At 44.7% G+C, this 25,772-nt stretch overlaps 1 pseudogene; it reads left to right on the top strand.

Annotated features, from left to right (window-relative positions):
* The first annotated feature begins 3,943 nt into the window (after positions 1-3,943).
* LOC142766129 (uncharacterized) overlaps positions 3,944-25,772 on the top strand; it is a 106,244-nt pseudogene continuing 84,415 nt past the window's right edge.

Below are 25,772 nucleotides of genomic sequence, written 5' to 3' on the forward strand. Positions count from 1 at the left end.
AACGTATTGATGATCCCTTTCACTTCGTTTGAAAGCAACAAATGGTACAGTAAGCATAAACCAGAACAGATAGGCTACAAGTGTCAGGTTAAGCAATATATCTAACGCAATATTATTGTAAAAAATTATTAGAAAGCGCTGAACTTACATGAAACGTCATAAGCACAAATATTTTTAATCAAGGTTAATCACCCTTTAGCCATCCCGTTTTTATTTACTCATTTTCACCTTTGATCAGCCTTTTCTGAATTCAGCTTTATACTTACGTCTACTGACACGTATTCCGAAGCAACATTGTTCATGCACCATTTAGACATATATTGATCGCACACCATTTAGATATATATTGATCGCAGGCGTGAATTACATAAGACATGCCTGAATCTCCTCGGCGTCAACCGTTATAGGGAAGTTATTAACAAATATATCTTATGTTGTCATCAATTTCAAATAAAATGGCCTTACTGGTTTGAAACTACTCAAAGCTCTTACTTGTAGGTGGACCTGTGCACTGGTGTTTCCACCTTCAGCCGCAGCGCATCAACGGCGCGGGTGCATTGGATCGGCGGCGGCGTGGCACGGGGTGGGGGGTTGGATCAAGATTCAACAGTTGCTGGGAATTAAAAAAAACAGTTTTTTAGGGCGAAGCTTCTTATAGAAACACTCATTTGTCCCTCGCAGCCGTTGTAGCATGTATTATATATAACATTTTGACCTCCAAGGTGGTGCCGGTGAGAGATTTCTTCTGTGCGTTGTTTAACAATAAAAAATTGTGCTAAATGTACATGCCAAGGGCTGATAATGGGGAACAAAAGACAGGAGCATTTGGCCTTTAGTTAACGCGCACGCTGCAATCCCCATTAGCAGCCATTGGCATATACATTGAGCACTATCTGACAAGAAAGGGTTGGTACATTATACTCGCTGGGTGTAACCTCCTTAGTTTTAGAATTGTTTAGCGAGCGTTGAGCCGCAGTGTCATGAATACAATGAACTAGTACATAAGATTAACTCGAGGTGGTTAAAGGTGGGAAGTAGACTCGAAGCGCAAGTCGTAATAAAGTGTGCGTGTGCCACCTCTCGTTTAGTCCTTGGAATGTCCGCTGGATGTCGGCGCTTCTATATGGGGAATATATGATGGAAATATGCGAGATGGCGGTACTTGGAGTATTGAATAGATGGACGAACGGACACACAGACAGATGCATGGATGGATGCATGAACGGACGCAGGGGCGGATGCATGGACGAACGCAGGAACGGACGCATGAGCAGACGCACGCACGCACGGACGGGCGGATGGACGCATGGACGGTCACACAGATGGACGCATGGACGGACGGAAGCAAGAACAAATGGACGGGCGAATGCTTCGCCCACTCTCCATCATTCACTCCATGGATATGCTGCCAATTGTTTTTTGAATATTGAAAAAAAATATTTTTCTCGAAAAGGCACAGCAGTTAACTTGATAGCCGCATGTCTTAATGTTATTTATTTACAAATACTGCAGCTGGAGTCTCAGTTTTTGAGACATAACATGTGTTAATACAATTGTTCAGCATGCACCTTCAAAAATATAATTTAACAAAATGCATGTCTAAGCGATTCTTTTCCACAGTGCTGAAACTCATCACTCTGTGCAGACTAATCACTCATGAGCGTGATGAGTTTGCACAGAGAATCATCACGCTCATTACACATATCCACGTTCTCTAAAAAAAATCCGCATATCCACGAAGTATATCCGCATATCCCGCATATCCTGACATGCGTGTCATGTCGCAACATGTGTATACATGCCACGCTCATGATGCACTCGCGGTCGTTTTCCTGGCCTCACATTCACCAAATTTGGTATTACGCGACGTGAATGGATGACGAAGGTATGTGATTGTTGCAAACACCATAATCCTGACATCCTTCTCATGTAATAACATGACTACATGCCACGCTAACGATGCACTCGCGGTCACTTTGCTGGTTTCACATACACAAAAGCTGGTATTACGTGACGCGAACGGATGACGAAGGTAACTGACACGTCCAAACATGATAATCATGACATGCGTGCCATGTAAAACATGACTACTTGCTACGCTCGTAGTGCGCTCGCAGCATTTCGCTAGGCGTTACGTGACGTGAGTGGTCGACGAAGGTATATGACTGGTGCAAACATGATAATTATGATATGCGTGTCATGTAAAAACATGACTACATACCACGCTAATAACAAAAGCACATATACAAAATTTGGTATCAAGTGACGTGAATAGACGACAAAGATCAATGGCACGTCCAAGCATGATAATTATGACATGCGCGTCACGTAAAACGTGATTACATGCTACCCTCATAGCGCACTCGTGGTCGTTTCGCTAGCTTCACTTTTACCAAATTTCGTATCACGTGACGTGAATTGACTACGAGCCCAAATGCCAGGCGCAAACATGATAATTATGACATGGAATTCATGTACGGCACAAGTTATGTCCGCCTCGTAACATTTCGCTGATTTTAATGCGACAATTCAACCTCCCTCATTCGTGCTACGCGTATCATCGATTCCCACTGTGCATAGGATATACCTTTTTTTTTTGCCATTCCCATTGAGCGCTTCCGACTTTCAATATCCTGGATGAAATAGGCAGTGCTGTGAAGTTCACAAACACGGCAGACAGAATGACAAAGGCTAAGACCATCCCGCCTTGGTGACTGTATCATTCATACTTATCGACTTTCTGTTCACTAGTGCGTAGTTATATATCTTCGCTCGCAGCTCGAAATGTGACTCACAGTAACTAAACTTGTATCGGGCGTCATTCGTCAATTGAATATTGTGTTGGTTATCTGCTGCGAGAGAAGTAATTATGCTACTAGCGTAGCAGTATAATTCGAATCGAGAGTTTCATGTTTTTTATTCCAGTCTTTATCGATCGTTTCTGCTCAGCCACTTGCCGCTGCCGAGATCCATTGAGAAAACAAGACCGCCACTATGCCACTGACGTCTCGGACTAGGCCTAACGAGGGTGCCCGGACATCGACTCATTAATCAGATTGCTGTGGCGTCGTTACGCCAACATGCCATTCCAATTTCGTACATTTTGGCCTAAGGGGCTGTAGTCAAGCCGTGTTTGTTCATTTCCTCGCCACAGGTCGGAAGTTACATGCAACTCGTTAGAGTGAAGAAACAGCGAAGCGGCTTTCTTGCTCTGCGCGGCGTTGCTTGTCTGCTACGAGACAGCAGCGGCCAACCGTTCAGCGGGCCGACAGGAAACGAACAAGAAGGGGCGCACATCAAGGAACGAATTGACTGAGGTCCATTTCACTCTTACTATGATGAGTGAGAAAAGTTGTATTGTAGAACACACAGGACTTTGCTCCCCGGCTTGAGAGAGGGAGAAAAAGGAGTATAAAGGGGACAGCTAAAGCGTCACTATATACAGCTGCTAGGCGAATCCTCCCAGCTCAACGAGTCAGACATAGGGAAAGACATTTGAGTCGGTCGAAATTGCTCAGGTTGCCGTGCCGAGAAAACTGCTTCAGTGCTCAACTTGAGTGGCGATACCAGTTTGCTCATTGCCTGACTGTTGTTAGGTTTATTACTTGAATTTTTGTACGTGCATGCCGTAGAAAAATGCATCTTCGCGGTTTCAGGACGATGACGTCTATCGTTAGCGGGAAGACTCCAGTTGTTTCAGGTGTGCTATAAATGCGTCCACCTGTTTTTCAAGCTTGCCACAACTTCAGCCAAGTTCGGGTGTTCTGCCCTTAGGTAAAAAAAAATTAGTGGAACATGGAGCGCTACATGCCTTAAAGTGTTTTTTGTTTGTTTGTTCTTCGGAAAAGGAAAACGGCGGTGCAGGCTTCTTAGGGTACGAGCACACTAGCGGGAGGCGTGCCGCCGCGGCATGACGCGACTTTACGGTGCAATCGTGCGAACAATGGCAGGCGATGACGATCTCCTAGCAACGCTCAACGTTACCGTGATGGCGTGTCTGCTGTTGCTTCAGCGTCGCCGCTCTCGAAATTCGCCGCGAAGATATTGGGTCCATTCGCTTTGTAGGTACAGAGATTTTGAAAGACAGGCCCACACACTGCTTCCCCGTCTGCGTGCAAGGGATGAAGTCTATTTCCGAGAGTAAGTAATTTATATCGTTCAGTGTTTAGTGCTGTTAAAAATCAGTTGGCGGCAAATTTTCAGGTGCCAAGAATGGGCAGACAAAACGAGATTTTATGCCTCCAACTTCGTCAATATAGGCATAATAAATTTGTACATTAATGCAAATTTTTTCAAGGATTTTACAGGTCACGCATGACATCGCATGGCATTCATGGTCGTGTGCACGAGGAAAAGGGGGCGCGCGGAAAGTCTGCCTCTTTAATTAACTGCGTTATGGCCACTCAGGTTTCTGATGATAATGGTCGACAGCCAAAAGTCCGTGAATGAGACGGTGGTCCCATGGCTGTTTACTTCCCGTCTTTACTTCAGGAAGGCCATGGGCCGAATAGTCTAACGAGGTCCCCCTAGGTAACTCTGTGTACGCCTATGCGCACATTCACTTTTCAATAACCACTGTTGATTACCCGAGTATTGCGTATGGTCAAACATACATAAAAATAATACTTGAACACTCAGAATACTGATTCAGAAGCACTACTTCATGTCTTACTGATGCGATGAATTAGGAACAAATTAATTCATTTAAATACATACAATACATTAGGTTCAAGAGACAAGAATTTATTAAGAATTTAACATGTTCTTATGTGAGAGCTGTTAGGTCCACACTGGCGATTTTTGTGTGCATAATGACAATATTAAAATTGAACAGGGCATTCATCCTAACACTGCCAAATACAGCCCATTTGATGTTCAAAAAATATGTTCGGTGAGCATGAGGAACGTAGTCTAGCAATCGCTGTGAAAACTGACGAAACAATAGGGAACTGCCACTATTTCCCAATTTAATGTTGCGCCTCCCATCACTGAGAATAAGTGCATACACTGGTGAAGTACGCACAGTGTTAACAAATGCCACTAAAGTGAAGTTGTATTAGGGGACATTCAATGACTGAACCTACAATGGGGTCCTAGAGTGCTGAGGCATAAGAACTTCTGTAGCTTATTTAAGAACAGGTCTCTATTTCTTGTCCAAGACCCACTGAACCTACACTGGGGTCCTAGAGTGCTGAGGCATAAGAACTTCTGTAGCTTATTTAAGAACAGGTCTCTAGTTCTTGTCCAAGACCCACTGTAACTTTGCCCATGCCCTTTCAGGCACTGGTCATTCAGGAACAGTGGCTATTTTTTTCTACATATATACTGTATGCAATGTTTGCAATTAAAGTTCCCCACATTGTCAGAGTTTCCTGGTACTGTTTGTGAAGAACATGCAGATGTTCATGCACAAGTAGGCAACATCTCCTAGCAGGCTATCCACAAAGAGCGCAGCTTAAGCCTTCCTGATAATAGTTCTCTCGACACCTGAAAAGCTGTAAATACTGACCTTGATGTCCGAAGAGTAGCAGCTGTAATACTCAAGAGCTTCTGGGTATGTTCATAAATGTTCGATGATGGGTGCTGGCAGAATGGTTGCGTAAGGCAGCTTCTCATCTACTTTTAGCGTACTCTTAAACAAGACAAAGGACAGAATATGCTTGCTTAACAGTGTGCTAAAATAAAATATACTGTACAATGGGTTACTAACATCTCCAAGCCTATGCTCTGCCAGGTTACATTCTCGTTGCATGAGTTCGCATGAGAGGGTGTCCTGAGAAACATGGCTTTGTCCTGGCAAAGTAGTGTTCGTAAGAAGACAATTTTCATATAAAAAATCGGTGAATAGGGGTTGTGTGCTCGAGTCGATGTTTTGACAAGCAAACTTGTCTTTTTCAAGGCTAGAATAGAACAGTTTCGGTGTAGCCTTGAGGAAGACAAGTTCACTTGTCAAAATGTCAGCTCCAGCAAAGTACCTCTGTTTACTGATTTTTTCGATTTTCCCCTTCCCGCCATTTTTATGCATTTAGGCAAAAATGGCCATATTTGGTATTTATATATACCATAAAAACTACAGAAAAGCCCTCATTAGCCTCTAATTTATGATCTGAAATGAAAGCAGCACAATAGGAGCGCAAGAAACAAAAAAAGCAACACCCTAAAATCCGGTTTCTAGTAATCAGCCTCATTTTTCAGTTTCCTCCGAATGCCACCAAGGACTTTTGACCCATTACTCAGTCTCGTTGGACCACTGATCGAAAGAAGAGTGACGCCGTTTTGGCTGCCAATTTCTGCACATGAAAGGCTGGCGATGACCCTGAAGTAAGGCATTCAAAAGAAAAGTAATAACCAAGTAACACGTTTGCAGCTCTGTACTGCATGCTAAAGCATAGCTACACCAATACCTATGTTTACTAATATAGTAATATTCACGCTTTATGCTTAATAACATACACTCCAAGTTAGCACCACAGAATAGTTATTAGGTTATGGTCTTAAAATGAAAAAAAACAGTTCCATGTTTACGTAACCTTAGCAAACAGCATAGGTGGAAAACGACACCACCTGCCAAACGCAGATGAAGATATTCTATCATCATCTCAGTCATTTCTTTCATGCCCATTCATCTGTTTATACACATTCTTTATTGTTTCTTTCATCTTTATTTATCTCATTATGTATTGCCCTCTTCCTTTTCCTGGGCGTTGAGCCATGCTCCCTATTAGGCTGTGGAAATTAGGCGCTTTCTTCTTCTTCTAAGCACGAACATCTTTCCTTTCCCTCTTGTTCACTCTAACATCAGCCTGCTACAGCCACAGTCACCTTTCCAATCCCACATTTAAACTATGTTATGCGAGGCTATGCCATACTGTATTTTCGTCCCATTTTGCTTTACTTCCTCCTCGCTCTTACAGCACTTCTCCTCAGTAAAGTAAGTTTCAGGAATACTAAACGACAAAGTTTCTCACATGTCGTTTGACACCTAATGAGAACATACACTGAAAGCTTTGTTGAAATCACTAGAAAGAGAGAAATCACTAGTTTTTTTTTTTTTGCTTGGGGAAGTGCCTGCATGACCTGCCTCTCTACTTCAGCATTGTGATCGGTGTTTTGAAGCAAGAGCCATTCATTGTCTTCAGCAGCATTAAGCATTCAGCTCAGTGGAGCAAAAATAGATGTGTTGTCTTAAAAACATTTCTGTATTTTTCGATTTCTTGCTAATGGAGACACCTTCCGAAGTCTGTCACTCAACTTTCTGACAGGGCGATCCACGGCAGGTGAAATAGTAAGGGAAACGACCGTCGTGCTGTGGCATGTTCTCCAACCACTGTACATGAAGTTTCCTCAGACAACTGGGGAGTAGAAAAGGGTAATGAAAGGACCATTCATACCAGATTTTTTATTTTAGTGGCTGATGTGTATCAGTGGCATATGAGGATTGCTGTGGTTTTATCCTTTTTTTTTGAAAAATAGATTCACCAACAACTTATCACATTGAACTTTTCATTAACTACATTAAGTAGTCTAAACTGAGTGCTTTTTTTTCAAATGAATAAGTCAGTGTTCCTCATGGCCATGTAACGTGCTGCAGTTACAAAAATAATCAGAAAAAAAGTATTCCTCTCAGTCCACCGGAATGATGCAAGCAGTTGGCCACAGCAAGGAGAATGATAAAGTGGTTGCTTGGTAACATTAAAACATCAGCAAATGAGTGGCTGGCAGTGCACTCCTTCGTGAAATGACAACAGGAATTATACACTCAGGTTGCAGTAATGGTAAAATAATTTGAGGTCGGCTTGCAAAGTATTTCATTTTCAAAAGTAGTGCGTTGTTACTTGTCGAATTCATTTTAAAAATTGCTATAGAATTTGCTTGGTGCCCATTCAGGTAAATGACTCTGATGATGCAGTAACTGTTTTTTGAATATTTAAAAATATTCAAAACTTAATTTCATTGGTTCTGTGCTAGTACGTAATATGCTTAAAGCAACAGGCCTATTTTAGCCCGACAGTGTGTGTAGTAATGCTGTGAATGCTTCAATTATCTGCAAGCCACAACTCAGCTCCAACTAGGAATCTGCATAATTTTATGCTTAATTGTCATATTTCATGTTGCATATCAGTGTTTATCATTGAACAAGCATTTTGGGCCACTGAGTTCATGCATATTGATTTTATTTTTTGTGGCTCTTTTTTGATGGATTTAGATTGCTGCAGATATGGAGGAATTTTGGAATTTTCCCGATTGTTTGGGAAGCATAGATGGAAAACATGTCATCATTGAATGCCCAAGGAATACCGATTCAAGGAACCTAAACTACACGAAAACCTTCAGTGTTGTTTTCCTTGCAGTGTGTGATGCACATTACAGGTGAAATTTTTTTTCTTACTGGCCTTCTCAAGCAGTAATGACAACGAATAGGCAACTTGGTTGAATTTCCTCTCATGGTAATTCTTTACTTAATCATGTGGGCTTAAGATATCATAACAAGCTGATTGTTACGCTCATTCAACATTACCTTCAATGGTGGTACAGTCACTTACGTTCATGCTAAACTATGGGGTTCCACACATGCATTATTACTTACACTCATAGATATTCATAACGATTTTCATTTGTTCAGATAGACTTTATTAATAGTAATACTGTTATCCTTTTCTACTCTCTGGTACTCATTACCACTGCCACTGGCATGCCTTAAAACCTGTCGGCAGAAAGCAGTGTTGCATCTACGACAACACCATCACTCGCTCTTTTTTACACCTGCCAGACGAGTGAGGAGGAAGTGAAGTCTGTGTGGTGTGTTGTATAACTATGTCTACTGGAGTTTCTTTTTGGTTCTCCCACTGTGTGTTTTTCCCTTTTTAGCGTGAATATGGCAACAATAATGATGAGGAAGTGAAGCATTTGGCAAGGAGGCTATGCCTGATTATAAGACGTGATTAAAAGAGAGCAAAGTAGGTACAGACCAGTGTCGGATATCACACGTCTAAAAGGAAGGCTTCAAAGTTTCGGTTGCTTTGTGTTTAATCTTTCACATGCCTTGACATCACACCGTCACATACATCTAGCGTTTCACTTACATCAAAGCACTGCGACCACAACCGTGGTCAAATACATGACTTGTACGTAAACAGCCACATGTAACAAAAAGATGGATTATCCTGCACAGTATTTACGGTATTCATTTGCGGGGTGACCCTAAGCTTAATAAACTTTTCTTGTACACTGTATGCTCATTTTTGGAGGATAACTACATTATGCAAGTTTTTATAGATGGCCAGTACATGTACTACTGGACTCGCTATGGAAAATCAGCCCTTTGCACAAAGGGAACGATATGTGTTCTCATACAGCTTTACTTATCACTGTATTCCAGATTTACATACGTTGACATGGGCCACTATAGAGGCGAAGGAGACAGTGGAATTTTTTTAAGGTCCCGTTTGCGGGATTGCTTCAACAGAAGACTGTTTGGAGTTCCCCCGCCAGCAAATGTCGGAAGCATAGGACTTATACCCTATGTATTAGTAGGGGATGAAGCCTTTGCCCTGAAGACTTTCATGATGCGACCCTACCCTCAGCGAGGCAAGTTTCGTTGTGCATGTGCAGCACAATTTCTTTCTTGATGCTGGACAATTATACAAATACAAAAAAATTCTTATAAAAATTCTACAAAAAATTAATATAGGAATAGAGTTAACAGTTCATATACACTACACAAGTGAAATGGGAGTAGTTAGACAATATCTGCACTACAGAGGCATATAATTACTGTAAACTATGCGGAGAGATAGGAGTGTCAAAAGTAGCGTATACTTCGGAAGTGTGCAACTATGCATACCAAAGCAGATTGCAGGAGCTGAGTGTATTTGTTATGTCATTGAGTGGCTCTGCAGAAAGGCCTCCTACATTTGTGGCGATTCTTAATTGGGCTGTATTAAGCAGATGCTCATGATAGTGTAGTTGACATTGTCAGTGGTTTATTAATTTTTGAAAAACTGACTTGTGTTTAGCCATTTCAATGATATACGCAACATTTTGACTTTTTAGCTAGTACTTGTAACACATAAAAAGAACCCATTCTTGAGAAAAAAACATGTCAAAAGGGCGGTGCAATCAAATTTCGAAAGTAAAGCAAGCATGTTGTGGCAAAGCATCGTCCCAATGCTTTGCCAGTTGGTATGTGGCAGAGGTTCTCGAAAGTTCTCGTTTTTGTTTTGTAGGTGCTTGCATGACGTGTGTGCGAGAAAGCCAGCGATAGCAGACGATAATCAGCATGACGTGCTTCACACCCTTGTGTAGCCATGTGACCAAACTACACAGCCATGTCACATGCTAATTCTGCGCCTAGAAACCGAAACCGGAAAAAAGATCCACATAAAAAATGATATTATTCTATTTAGCGAGAATAAATTAACCTTGATGAGTATGTCATGTTTGCTGGAGAGCAAAGAAAGCGCAAGCCACAAAAATGGTGGCAGCAATGCAGCTTCTGTGTACTGCTTAACTGCTTGGAATATCGCAGCCAGAATATTACATTACAGTATCACAATATGTATAAAGCTCATGTCGAGTTCTTACATTCAGTGCTTGTGCTACGTACACATACACGCAAAGTTGTTTGCACAAACATAAAGCTTCTGCTTTGCACTCTATTACATGCTGTAATGAGTAATGCTACCTCATTATTTTTCGTTTGATGTTCTTGCATTCCTTTGCTTACTTAATTTTCTTTAGAACTTCAGAGGCACCGGAGCAACTTGCACAGCGTGCAGAGTACCTTCAGAGGGCCACCTTTAATTACAGGCTGAGCCGCGCACGTCGCCTCATCGAAAATGCATTCGGCATTATGTCAAGTCGGTGGTGGATTCTCCGCAGAGCCTTTAGGGCCTCAGAGACCCTCACCGAAAACATCATCCGGGCATGCGTCGTGCTGCACAATGTCATGCTCCAGGAGTCGCCACATGCAAGGCTGACATATAATCCACCAGGCTATGTGGACCATGAGGACTGAGGGCAGCTGCATGGAAGGAGCTTGGAGGGACGGCCACGATGACCCCTCTATATTTAGGGAGCCCACTGCGTCTGGCTGTCACTCCGCTAGGTAAGATTTTGAACACCCTGCCCTTTATCATTCATACGGGTGGCATTATTATGTGCAATTCATTTTCTTAAAATAAGGTTTTTGCTGAAAGGCATCTTGCTGTCGCAGTCACACTCTTATATCTTAATTTTAGAAAAGTACTGCCAATATTTTTGTAGCACTCGTGTTCTAATTTGCAAATGACAGTTGAGAAGAAATGTCAATAATTCTGTTCACTTTTATATTGTGTGCACCTACTTTGCAGAGTGGCGATAGATGTCCGGGAAAGGAAGGAAGGCAAATACAGGGAAAAGAAAGGCAGGGAGGTTAACCAGCCTATAGGCAGCTGGTTTGCTACCCTGCGCATGGGAGAGGGATGGGGCATATGAAATATAAAGCTCGCCAAATTCTTTATGAATGAAGGCCAAGTTCCGTGGCAAGAGCGCATCGTCACTCGGGCAGGTCAGCGGGTAAACTGAAGCCTGGGTAAAGGCAGATACCCTTTATATCACTTGTTGTTCAAATTGTATCGTCAGTATATATTGTAGTCTTCCTACTTAAAAGAACGGGACAGTGTTATAGCCTCAGTATGGAACTGGCGTTCATCTTAATTTGCTTTATTCCCAACGTCATCCTTCTTTTCTCTCCTGCTCCGGCTCTCGTGCTTTCTCTTCTTCTGTCCCAGGGCTCATACCACTTCAGCTAGGGATCATACCACTTCACCTTTTCCGGTTTCTTGTAATTACCTCTCCTGGGGTAATATTTGCAGACTTTTCCAATTGAAGCATATTCAACCGATCCACGTTCACCACTGTACCAGACAGTCTTCGAAATTCCGTTCTGGGTGGCTGTCTTGGTCACAGAGTAAGGACCGTAAAATTTGGCACTGTCATCTCTTATTCCTTTCCTCACTAATACGGGGTCGGTGACTTGAATGTCTGGCATGTCTGCTTGATGCCTCTTGTCGAATTTTTTTTTCATTCATTTTCGGTATCTCTCCTCCTGTGATTTTTCTTGCCTCTCCTCAATGATCTTGATGTTTTCTAAGAGTCCCAACTCATGGTCTGCCTGCAAAATAGGGGTTTGTACTGAAAAAAAAAACCGAACTGTAGACTGCACCCAAAGCCACTTGTATAGGATCGGTTATGATGTATCACGGCGGCTTCGAAAGAACATTTCCATCGAGCAGGAAACCTATCATACATCTTGAACTACTGTTTCACGTCCCGTATGGCACGTTCTGCCCGCCCACTCGCTGTGGGATGGTATGGAGCATAGAACTTGATCTATATATTGTGATCCCGAGCCCATCTTGCTAGCTTTTCGCTCTTGAACGCAGGGCCGTTATCGCATACTATTGACTGCGTAGTCTTGAACATGCCTTTTTCGAGGAGGCCTATGACGCTATTTGCATCTTATTTTCCTGCTTCTGCCGCGACCATCCTCGTGTATTCATCTATGGCCAGAAGAAAATCTTGCGTTTTATTGACTCCGTCCCGTTTCTTATTTAGTTTGGCAAAATCCAGGTGAACTACTTTGAAAGACACGTTCGAGTGGCAAAGTAGTATCATAGCATCCGTGGGCTGTTTATACTTGACTTTGTGTACTTGACACACATGGCACGAATGAACGTACTGACTGACATCTTTCTCCATGTGAGGCCACCAATTTGTTGTAGGTGCACCGAAATTCGTTGTGTCCTCCAGATTTTGGGCTATTCGTGGTACAAACAAAGGACTCTGGAAACAGGTGTCGGTGGGACTTCATAACAACCTTCAGTAAAAACCAGTTGTCCGGAGCCTTCCAAGAGCTTCACTTCATTGATTTATTCAGATTTTTCTGTGTTGCTTCGTACCATCAACCTTGATAGAACATCTTCATCGGTTAAAAGTGGCCCTGATTGGTGTGAGATGGTAAAGTCGAATTGCTGCAAGTAATTCACCCATCTAGGAATACGTCCTTTAGTTTGGCTCATATTCAAGAGATTAGTGAGGGCGAGGTGATCGGTGAACAAAGTGAACTTAGTACCTTCCAGATACAAACGGAAGTACTCAGTGGCCTTCAGGACGGCCAGGATTTCCTTTTTCGTAGTAGTGTAGTTAGTTTCAGATGACTTAAACGTGTAACTGTAGTAACCTACTACAAGTCGCTTTTCTCGGCTGGATGCTTCAATACATTTTTGATACAACACTGCTCCAGTCCCATAATGTGAGGCGTTAGTGTTCAATTCAAAGGCTAAAGTCAAGTCTGGTAGGCATAGGACAGAGTCAGAAAAAATTCTGAGCACCAAGTCACGGTAGGCTCTCTCACATTCGTCACTCCATTCAAAGGGAACGTCTTTATGTGTTAAACATGCGAGACATCTAGTTTTGACAGCAAAGTCCTTTATGAAAGGTCGGAAATGTCCTGCTCATCCCAAAAATACACGCAGTGAATAGACGTCATATGGTTTCTTCAACTGGGAGATCTTCTCAACGAATCCTTGTTTCGTGCTTTTGGTGTTCCCATCGAAGACTCATTTAAGAAACACAACTTTTTGTTGAAAGAATGCACTTTTCTTAAAATTAACCTTGAGATGTGCCAAGCTCAAGGCGTTTCACGCCTGAGACAGATGGTCCTGATGCTCAGCCTTTGTTTTGGAAAGACTATTATGTCATCTATGCACACATTACAGAAAACACCAAGGAATGGCTTTAGCACGTCGTTCATGGTCTTATGGAACCACGCTGGCGAGTTTTTCTAACCCAAAGGAAGCCGGTTATACTCGTAGATATCGTATGATGTGATAAAAGCTGTGCACATCTATGTTTCTTCGGTTAGTGGGATCTGCCAGAAGCCTTTGCACAAATCGATGCGGGAAAAATGTCGGCAACCACCAGTCTACAATGAATGATGAAAAGTAGAAACATTGAAAACATGACAAAAATTGAAATTAACTACGTATCCTTATACAGCAGAGGGCCCTCAGCCATGGCCCACGCCAAGGACTCGACCGCCTGCAGGACGCTGTCCTGTGCCTCCGCCGCCGCCCTCTTCTGTGCTGCTTACATACGCCGTGCCGCGGAAGCGCTGCGGGTGGCTGACATTTTCATCCCCCGCAGCACCTGCGATGAATCATCATGATGGAAATGTTTGCATAAGCTGCTGATAAACTCGACCATCTCGTGGCCCGAAGCTGCGGCTGCCAAGAATTGCAAAGTGCAGAACAATTTCCCCTCAGTTGAAAATCCACTGGCCTGATGGCATCCTTTGAAAGTGTGAAGCTTCGTGTACAAGCTATGCCCTCTTCGTTCGGTTCAACAAACACTTGCTGGAACTACCGTTCATTCACCTCCTCAAATACATCTCTAACCATCAAACTGACCTATCAGGGCTAACCATTTTTTTTTTTGCCCTGCAGTTTATCATTGCAGATGTCAAATACCGTGCCCTCAATAAAATGCATGGTTTTTATTTACAGCTAAATTGGTTCCAGTGATCATAGCAGAGCATGAAGAATGTTCTTGCCCTTTGGGTAATATGCAAACAAAGCGTCTACTCACCTTAAGCAACTCGTCGTTCTGCTCAAGGCTCCGGTCGCACTGCGAGGACATCCGCAACAGGGTGTCGGCGCGCCGTGGCCTCTGTCGGCGGCGAGGCCACACTCGAGGCTGAGACACTGAAAACATGCAGCGTTTTCTTCACCGCATGCTGTCCCAGGCCTAAATGGTATAGCCACGTTGTGGATTATTGGGCTACTTGAATAACATAAGAGAAGTTATTTTCTCTAAACACCGTTCGAGGATCAATAACTTACCCGTGTTATGCCTGCGAGTCGACAGCGAACGTCTGTGCCTCTGAAAGAGGCAATCTGTGTCAAGGCCAGCCCGCAAGTCCGCCTGACGCGAACAACTCAACGGCGTCAACAGGCGACGGCGCCTCTCTGGCGCCCACGTGCAGTGAGTCAGCGCACGTGCAAGCGGGCCCGTCGAGTAAACAACCGGCGTCTTCCTGTCTGGGGGTCTTGCGCAATGCCTGTCGACGTCACTCGTCCTTGGGTGCAGCCACCTGCAGCGCAGCCTCTCCAGATTCACTGAGAAAGAATGACGCGGCCCATCGGCGACCCCATTGGAGGAATCTGCCCTGACGACCAGCGGCGCTTCTGGTTGGACATTTGAGTTGGACCCGGTGCATATAAAAGAAGCCCTGCGGCGCGGCGCGATCGGCGGTCCTAGGTGAAAGAAAGGAGACGTGTCGGAGAGCCGACATGTGTGTCGCAGCGGACCCGTTTGAGAGCAGTCCTATGTGAGAGCCGACATGTGTGTCAGAGAAGAGCGCTATGTGAGCAGACCTGTTGGAGAGCAGACATGTGTGTCGCAGCAGTTCTATGTGAGCGGCAGACATGGGTGAAATTTCGAGGCGCCCTTCGTAACGTCGTCGGAGGCGCGCTTCGTAACAGTGGTGGCAGCGGTGGGATTTCGAGTCGCCCTTCGTAACGTCGTCGGACGTGCGCGTCGCAACAGTGGTTGGCAGCTGCGGGATCGGCCGGCGTCAGTGACATCGATGTGGTGAGTGCCTGATGTTTTCCCCTCAGTTCACCAGACTACTCTAGCTCAGATTGTAGTAGTTTAGAGAAGGGCTGTGTGAAGCATTGAAGTGAGCTTGGATCGTTTCAAGCCAAGTCGAAGCGCTTTGAAACCAAAGTTAATGCGGAGGGGGTAAACACGGGAGTGTCAAAAATTGCTTGCGCGTCTTCCTAGTTGAGTTATAGTGGGTACGGCAAGTAAATTGTTAACAGGGGCAAACAGCAAGAGACTAGTGTGAACGATGGAGAACCTTAAAGTGAAAGAACTCATCGAAATTTGTGAGGAACTCGGCATTACTTTGGGCCGTGCGAAACGAAAGCAAGCGATCCTTGAGATCATGAAGGATGAGGGAGTGTCGGCTGAGGAAGTCGATGAGGCCTGGGTGGATATCAAAGCACGCCGCGAGGAGGCTGAAAGGCGAGAAGCTCGCGAACGTGAAGAAGCTGAAAGGCGAGAAGCTCTTGAAGAAGCTGAAAGGCGCGAAGCTCGCGAACGTGATGAAGCTGAAAGGCGAGAACGCCGCGAGGAGGCCGAGAGACAGGAGCGCCTCGAGTTGAAACGAATAAAATTGGCAATCCTACAGTGTTCGCAGGCGCCTAGCGTAGCTTCTCCGACGATTCAGGTCAGCGGTTTTAGAATTCGGGACCAGCTGCCACCGTTCGTAGTAGGCGAGGACATGGCGAAGTATCTCGTCAAGTTTGAACACGTCTGTGAGCGAAACGCTTTGGAGCGGTCTCTTTGGGCGCAGAACCTGTTAGCTCTTCTTCCCGGCGAAGTGTCCGACGCGATAACTTGCTTGTCGAGGGAAGCGTTTGAGAGCTATGACGAGGTTAAGGAAGTGCTCTTGAGACGTTGTAAGTTGTCACCCGAGGCTTTCAGGCAAAGGTTCCGGTATGCTAAAAAGGGGAATGAGTCCCACGTTGACTTCGCGTTTCGTCTTAAAGCCGATTTAATTGAATGGCTCAAGGGCGAAGGTGTTTATGACGACCGCGATAAAGTGGTGGAATGCGTTGCATTGGAGCAATTCTACCGCTGCATCGAGGAGGATGTCAAACTTTGGCTGCAGGACAAACTTGGTGAAGTACAGGTAAACAAGGCAGCAGAGCTAGCTGAGGAGTATTATACTCCCCGAAAGTTGCATAGCAGGGCAGTGCGCGTTAAAAAGGATGAAAGAAAAGAGGGCTTTTCCGAGAGACCTGATAACGGAAACCCGCTCCGCACCGTAATTTCAAAAAGGACCCGTCTCTTACGAAGGACAGTGTAGGTGAAGGGCAAACGGAAGCGGAGAAATCGAGTGAGGTTTCTACCACACGGGCGTTTGAATCACGGAAGCCGCTAATCTGCTACAACTGCAAAAAGGAAGGGCACATCGCGATTAACTGTCAGCGAAAATTTGCAGCTATCCTAGAATCGGAAAACAAACGGAAGCCGCTAATATGCTACAACTGCAAAAAGGAAGGACACATCGCGATAAACTGTTAGGAAAAGTTTGCCTTCGCAACAATCCGAGAATCAGAAAAAAACATGCGGTTGTTGGAGCCGTATCTCCAAGAAATTAGGGTGAATGGGAAAACGTGCCGAGCACTTAGAGACTCAGCGGCAACCATGGATGTTGTCCACCCTTCATTGGTGTCTGCGGATGACTTTACAGGAGAATGCGCGTGGATCAGGCAAGTCGCCGAGGAGCAGAGTGTTCGCTTACCAATCGCCACGGTTGTCATTGAAGGCCCGTTCGGTAAGCTTCGCACCGAAGCGGCTGTGTCTGCCGCGCTAAACGATCGTTTTCCTTATCTTTTCTCCAACAACTCAGAGCAGCTTCTCAAAGAGCAGGGTAAATCGTTCTTCACCAACTTAGCGTGCATGGCCCTCACGCGATCGCAAGCGCCGAAGCTTTCGCGGAAGCTTGACCTTGTTCAATGCGGTGAACTCTCAAGTGACCTTGTCGGCGGGTCGACGGAACCCCAGAAGGGAAATTTTCCGCATGAGTCATGTGAGCAGTCACGCGAGCGGCCCGTCGCTGAAGCGACCGCCGCGGTATGCGTAGGGGGAGACGGCATGGCGCCATTGAGTCAGAGCGAGAGGGCTGCAACGCTCTTGCCTGTAGCGGAAAGTTGGAGCGAGCTGTCGAGGGATGATCGAGAGACGCCCATTCAAGAGCAGCGCGAGGACCTCTCGATTAAAGCGCTAGTGGAAAGCCACATGAAAGCTTCACAAATGTTGTCGAAGGAGTATAACGACAAATCGGCGAAGAAGCGTGCTTTTGAAGTTGATAATCAGGTAATGCTGCTGCAGCCGTCCAAAAAGAACAGGCTTGAGGTTAATTGGGAAGGGCCCGCCAATGTAATATCGAAGCTTTCTGGTACCAATTATGAAGTAAAATTGGGAAGGCGGCCGAACAAAATTTACAACTTGATGAAACCATACGTTGAACGTCAAGCGGTTGTAAATCAGCTGTTGAATGCTTCAGAGGAAGAGGAAGCAGAAATTTTTAGTTCTAGTGAGGTAATCGAAAGGAAATCGGAGGTAATCTTGGAGCCGTTGAACCTAGAGCCTAGGTTAAGTGAAGTCCAGGAGGAGGACCTGAAAAAGATTGTTTCCGAGTTTGGATACGTGTTGTCGGACCGTCCCGGAGACACGACGGTGATCGAACACGATATAGAGCTAACTTGTAAGGAGCCAATCCCTAGCAAATTGTATCGTTGTTCCCCTGTGCAACGTCGCAAGTGTGAGCCGCTCTTGGTACCGCATAGATATCGTCGCCTAAAGGTGGCCGGTTACTGAGATGGAGTGTGATACTCCGACAGCGCAACTTTGACGTTCGCTACAAAAAAAAAGGGAAAGCTATACGCTAATGCAGGTGCATTGAGCAGTGCGTTCTAGCTAGTACCTTCTCAACCTTTCGGTTTCTCGCTGGCGATTGGGGGCAAAATTTTGACCTCATCACGACCTAAGCTGAGCGCTCTCGTTCCGGATGATCTCAACGAGCCAAGTTTGTTCTATTCTAATTCGTTAAGTTATTGTGCGTGTAAAAATTTGAGTTGTCATTTTTAAGAGTCTTGTGTCCCACATGTGCCTCTTGATGTAGAGGGAACTAAATTCAGATAGACACGTAGCTAGGTATATGTTGAACTATACTTTGTCTGGTGTTCTGTCGGGTGACCGAGGGCGCTTGCTTGTGTCGTGTGTTGTTTGTTGTCGAACCGTTCTTAGCAAGTTGCAGAACCATCGACAAGTGCTGAAACCGAAGAGGGTCAGAATAGACGAGTGGAGCTGGGTTCCGTATTCAAGAATGGGATGTGTTCCTGGAACAAAGTCTTGAGCTGTATTCTCTCCATGGCCCTGGAGGGTAACCTGGAGGGACCTGGCGAACGAGCGCGCCGTGGAAGCAGCTCGTCTTTTCGGCGCATTGTCTGGCGGCGGGGGTGCTGTTATGCCTGCGAGTCGACAGCGAACGTCTGTGCCTCTGAAAGAGGCAATCTGTGTCAAGGCCAGCCCGCAAGTCCGCCTGACGCGAACAACTCAACGGCGTCAACAGGCGACGGCGCCTCTCTGGCGCCCACGTGCAGTGAGTCAGCGCACGTGCAAGCGGGCCCGTCGAGTAAACAACCGGCGTCTTCCTGTCTGGGGGTCTTGCGCAATGCCTGTCGACGTCACTCGTCCTTGGATGCAGCCACCTGCAGCGCAGCCTCTCCAGATTCGCTGAGAAAGAATGACGCGGCCCATCGGCGACCCCATTGGAGGAATCTGCCCTGACGACCAGCGGCGCTTCTGGTTGGACATTTGAGTTGGACCCGGTGCATATAAAAGAAGCCCTGCGGCGCGGCGCGATCGGCGGTCCTAGGTGAAAGAAAGGAGACGTGTCGGAGAGCCGACATGTGTGTCGCAGCGGACCCGTTTGAGAGCAGTCCTATGTGAGAGCCGACATGTGTGTCAGAGAAGAGCGCTATGTGAGCAGACCTGTTGGAGAGCAGACATGTGTGTCGCAGCAGTTCTATGTGAGCGGCAGACATGGGTGAAATTTCGAGGCGCCCTTCGCAACGTCGTCGGAGGCGCGCTTCGTAACACCCGGTGCAGCGGGCAGCCTTTCAGCCATCACTTGGGGTTTCTGTAGAGTAAACATTAAAAGTTCACGAACTGCACATACGTCCCATCATCAATAAAACACTAAGTTCTCAGATTCCTACGTGTCACTGTGCCACTGCCACCTGCCGACACTTAAGGGGCCTCGACCTCCACTGCAGCAGTGGGAACACCCGCCAACTTGAAAGTGTCGTAAGTGTGACCCTTCAGAAGTGGCTATTCATTACTCTGTATATTTTACAACATTACGTACGACACATCCGTGGACATGTTGTGCAGATATTCAGTGGTCGAGGATACCATGTATTACCATTTTAGTGCATGCACTCGCCTGCAGACATTGCGTGTCTGTTATGATAAATAAACACCCCCTTTACTGCAAGGGCTGCAGAATCTGATTTTAGTTTATTAACCTACCTGCTTTTGAATTCTTTATCCTGTGCTACCTTCCTGTTCAACAAGGTTCCGCTTAAGGTACGCCTTACTGATAAGGGCGAACTCTTTCTTGACACCACTCAGGAATCCGTGATACCGCAGTGGCAGAGTGCTTACCTGTTGATGGGTGAGGCCAGAGATAGCACTGAAGCGTGTCATCCCTGTCAACTGTAGAACCCGGCCGTGGAAGCCAGGCAGACGCCCCCGCCAGTCTCTGGAAATATACACCAATGTCAAAGAACAAATCACCCACGCCATTCGACGGTCTTTCACGTTTGTACCCTTTTGATGGCGGTGGCCTCACGGTGGGCCTCGCGTACTTGCCTACGCCACCATTCCTGCCACTCCTCCTGGTTTTTTGCGCAGACCCTTCATGATTCAGCGCATCGCTGAGATTTTGCCACAGCCGCCGCCGGTCGGTGACGGTGACGCCGTGCCGCAGCTCGATGGCTTTCGCCGCCAGTCTGGGGATGTTCTTTCATAAAAGTGAGCACCAGCGCGCGTTGGGCCTCCGAAACGCGGATGAGTCACTGCTGCTGTTGGATGCCAGTTGCACTTCCCTCTGCCATGATTGCGCTCGACTGAGACAACGGCTTTGAAAGTTGCGCCGTTTGAATTTGAATAGTGGTGGCGACATTACAGTAATTGGCGACATTACAGTAAACGGGGTTGCACCGAGCGCCACCACTAAACGTCCCGCTAAATTTAGCGTCATTAAAAAACAATAACGAAAAAAAGATACGCTTGGATTGTTCTGTATTTCTTATTCAACGTTTGAAAACTAGTGCCAGCACATTTTAACAATGAGCAATGACAGTTAAACATTTCTCAACAAGTTAGAAACAGTTTTCACTTTGATATACAGTCCCCATGCCGACGCCAAAATTATGATGCAGGCCTCCATTTCCCTCATTGGCTGATTGCTTCCCCACGTCCTGGCGACCACTGCGGACCACCTACTTTTTGACTTAACGAACGGAACACCATCGTCCGGATTTGGAATGTGTACATAACTGCACCACTGCTGATAAGAATTGAAAAATTAGGATGCGCAAATGCGGTGCGTCTGCGCGGATGAAACCATTTTAGTTGTTTGAAGATGTTTACCTGCTGCTCGACTGGGTGTTGTCTGACAGCGTCTCGAGGAGTAGGGTTTGAGTCGATTTCTTTCGTGTTTTAAGTGTGCTTGCGCACTGTGTTCATGTTTTGTGTTCTGCCAGTGCTGCTGATTGCGAAGATGCGCTATACTCAAGCGAGGACGTGTGGCTTCGTATAGTGGAGCACTCGCCAGGTATGTACCACATTGCTGCTTTCAGCGCCTTGTTATTACCGCGTTCGCCACATTTTTCGTACCATGTGCGATAAGTGAGCTTTTCTTTACGTGGCGAGCTTGTTTTTCTGTAGCATTTAATCAGAGTAAAGGCAAATTTAAACGAAGTTAAGCACGGGTGAGTTTTTTCTTGTGTGGAGTGTGTAGCAGGGAGCGCATGCATGCGCAGTGGGCATTCGGCGGCAGATTTGAGCAGGGTTGTGGCGGCGCCCTCCTTTGTCGGAAATGGTATTGGAGGGGACCCTGCTCGGGAGTGACCACTATTTTAGGTGCGAAGCTCCTTAAGGCGTGGGTCTGACTATCGCTTGTATGTATGTAGTAGTAGGTAGTCACAGGTAGCACGTATCTATTTATCATTGTACCCACAGTGCCCAAGGGCATTACTGTGTGGGGGGGGGGGGGAGAATACAAAATTTCAGCACTGAATACAGATATGCTCGCACTTCTACATCACAATGATAACGCAATTCATTGTCAACTATACGTAGTGGCACGTGGGAGTAGACAATAAAAAGCAGCTTCACAGTACCCTTTCATCCCCACACATTCTCCTGAGTACTTTACTCTAGATCTTGAAGTAATCTTGAAAAAACTTCATGTGAAGTGACCTCTGCTACTTCGGAAGGCAACCTATTTCACTGCGCTATCGTCCTGGCAAAAAATGACATTTTAAAGGCGTCAGTGTGGCAGCTCATTTTCCTTATCTTATTGTCATGATCTAGTCGCAGTGTAACGTTGTGCGGTTTGCAAAAGTATCGTGAGGGGTCCAGACCTGTACGGCTATGAAATATGTTGGGAAAAATGTTCAACCTCAGATATTTCCTTCGCTTGCCTAGAAGTTCCAACCAAACTTTTCTTTTGCTTTTGAAACACTGAAATTGTTGGTAAAATCATAGCAGACAAACTGAACAGCCACGTTTTGAATTCTTTCTAAATTGGACACATCACATGCCTTCTACGGATCCCACATAGCGCAAGCGTAATATAATACAGATCGAATGTTAGTCATATATTGTTGATTCTTGGCCTCAAGTGGTAAAATACTTGCATTTCTGCGCAGAAAACGTAACACACGTCCTGATTTACTTGTGACGTGTTTGATGTCACGGCTCCAAGAAAGGTCCGGTGTAAAATATGCACAGAGATGCTTGTGTTAGCAGCCTGGTTGAATTTACCGTGTAAAATGAGTCTTGTTGTGCCGTTTTCCTCATGAAACCCATATGCTCTGTTTTTTTTTACATTAATGAACATACGCCACTTTCCACACCATTCAGAAACTGTGTCAAGATCGTTTTGAAGAGTAGTGCAATCATGGGAGCTATGTATGTACAAAACACAGTCATTGGCAAATAATTTGTTACGTGATGAAATACCGGTACAAATGTCATTTATGTAGATGAAGAAGAATAGCGGACCCAAAAATGACTCTTGAGGCACTCCAGAGGACACATCGACATGCCGGGATGACTTACCATTGATAACATCCTTTCGCCCCCTTAAATTTAAATACTCGCTTATCCAGTTCACAAGCATGTCGTTCACTTTATACATTTTTAGTTTTTCAATCAATAAAAAGTTCGGTACGACGTCAAATGCTTTTTTTTAAATCTAAGAACAAGCAGACAACAGAGAAACCCTTATCTAAAGCAGAGGATAAGTCATGCGTCGTTTCAAGTAAATGTGTTGTACAGGAAAAACGACTACGAAGGCCATGCTGCTGAGGATCAAGTAAAGAATACGAGTTCATATGAGTCATTACATTGGTAGACAGAACATGTTCAAGTATTTTGCATGCACCACTTGTGAGTGAAATTGGCCTATAATTTAAAACACTACTTTGTGGTCCACTTTTGCATGCACCACTTGTGAGTGAAATTGGCCTATAATTTAAAACACTACTTTGTGGTCCACTTTTGTGAACAGGCACTACGTTGGAAAATTTCCAGTTGTCCGGTGATAAAGATTATTCTAAGGACTTAGTGAAAATAACGCGCAGATATTTAGATACTTCGTGCGGGCACAAATAAAGCAATGCAGGTAACAAAGCATCAGGCTCTGTGGCTTTAGAGGCATTCATGGATTTAATGAAATCCTCTATTTCATGCTGGCCAGTCACAATATCACTCATTTGCTCCGCCACTACTTCAGAAGACTGTGCGAAAGCGTCAGTGATGTTAACCCAAGGGGTATACACACAAATAAAATAAATGAGATGAAGCACTTAGTTTTATTTACGTCATTTTGGATAGTGCTGTCGTTGTCACCAAGAGCTGGAATCGATAAGACTTCTTTGCTGTTTGACTTAAAAATTTTCCACAGTTTCTTAGGGCGCTCCTTTATGCGCCGGTGAAATGTATGAAAGAATTTATCTTTATCTGTTTTCAGAGCTGCCTTAACATCAGCTGTCTTTTGCCTAAGTTTATCTCTCATGTTTAACAAACAGTTTTTCTTATAAGCAAAGTAAACACGCACATGTTGCCTGGCCCTGCGTTTAACGTCACGTGAATACCATTCTTTTGCTGCGCCTGGCAGTTAGCAACCATGAAGGCGCATTCTTTTCGCGCATTTCCAACATTTTCCCTTTATATTTTTTGCCGCAACTCTTCACCATTCATGAACTCCGCCTGCGATTTAAATGTGTCATAGAAAGAGTTTAAAGAGATGTATATATCAGAGATACGTGCTTTCTCATAGCTAAAAATTCGACGGGCGTCGCCATTCAGAATTTCGACGTATTGCAAATTCATATCACATAGGACAGCATCATTATCACTTATGCCCGGCAGCACTAGTGTTGATCGCGCCGACTCAGGCACATTGGGTTTATAAAAATAAAATCTAAAACATTTGTTTCTCTTGTGGGCTCCATAACAAGCTGTGTTAACCCAAAGAGACTACTAGACATTAGCAGTTCTTTGCTTGACTGGCTGCAAGCACTAGAAATCGAGTCTGCTTGTGACCAAATAATGTCTGCAAGATTGAAATCTCCACCAATAATCAAGTGATCACTGTCCACTTTTTCAATTGCGTTGGTAAGTTCCTCAAGAACGTTACTCTTACTCCTTGGTGGACGATAGAACGAACATACCGATGCTGAGTGGCCATTTTTCAATCTAGTATTTACCCATAACATTTCGCTTCCAATGCACTCAATATATATTATCTGGGAACAAATTGGTGCATGTACTAGAATAAACATTCTATCGCCAAAGCAATTACGATTCCTGCGATAGCAAACATAACTACTTGAAAATACTTCATCAGCTATATCTGCATCAAGCCACGATTCTGATCCAAGAGTGATAGTCGGACTAGTCATTGCAACAAGGTGAAAAATTCATCGCTTTTATTGCGTAAACTTCTACAATTTACTATAGGAAAAGAAATAACCGACTTATTCGCTTTTAAATCCTGCCAATTCGCCCGCATGACCTGGTCCAGGGCAGCATCGTAGATATACATTAGTAATATGAAGAGTCAATAACTCAAGTTTTATTTTGTCAGTTTCGCCTTGATTCTTCTTCTTGTAATCTCAAAGGCGTTCACGCGTTCTGCGTACTTTCTCTGCAAAGTGTTCTGATGTGATAATAGATGTGCCTTTTAATTTTCTAGCATTCGAAAGTACTAAGTGCTTGTCTTTGCACAAGAGAAACTTCACAATTATTTTCCTCTTTTTGTTCCGATTGTACCTTCCAAGGCGATGTGCTCTGTCTAAGAAAACTTTATTACAATGAAGTTTTGTTTCACATGTTTCTGTGATGTACTTCTCACATTTTTTGTATGTTTCGTGCTCTTGGTCATCTGGTACACCATAAAATATTACGTTGCACCTTCTACCACGGTTTTCAAGTTCATCAACCTTGTCAACAAGCGACTTTATGTGGGCCTGTTGCTCTTCACATGACTGTTTGACATCTGCTACGACATCATGCAAATCTTTGAGTTTAGAGAGTGCAGTTTCTAACCTACTCATATGTTCGTTCAGGCTCAAAATGGCAGACTTGTTTTCGGCTTGATGTTTCTCAGTAGTACCCAATTTTTTCTTAATTTCTTTTTGGCCTTCAACTAGCTGTTTAAGAATGGTATCGTCGGGACCGGGGTCTGTATCATCACCGCATATGAGTAACAATAACAAGTAAAATGCAAAACGGCGCAGTAGCTTGAACTGATAGCGTCTACAATATATGGGTCGCGAATGACACGTATGGGTCCTTACACTCTCGAAAAGCACAGGGGGTTTCTGCATATTCTGCGCCGACGTCACCATTGCACGGCG

Source organism: Rhipicephalus microplus, chromosome 6, assembly GCF_043290135.1.
Source record: "Rhipicephalus microplus isolate Deutch F79 chromosome 6, USDA_Rmic, whole genome shotgun sequence".
In the NCBI taxonomy this organism is placed as follows: Eukaryota; Metazoa; Arthropoda; class Arachnida; order Ixodida; family Ixodidae; genus Rhipicephalus; species Rhipicephalus microplus.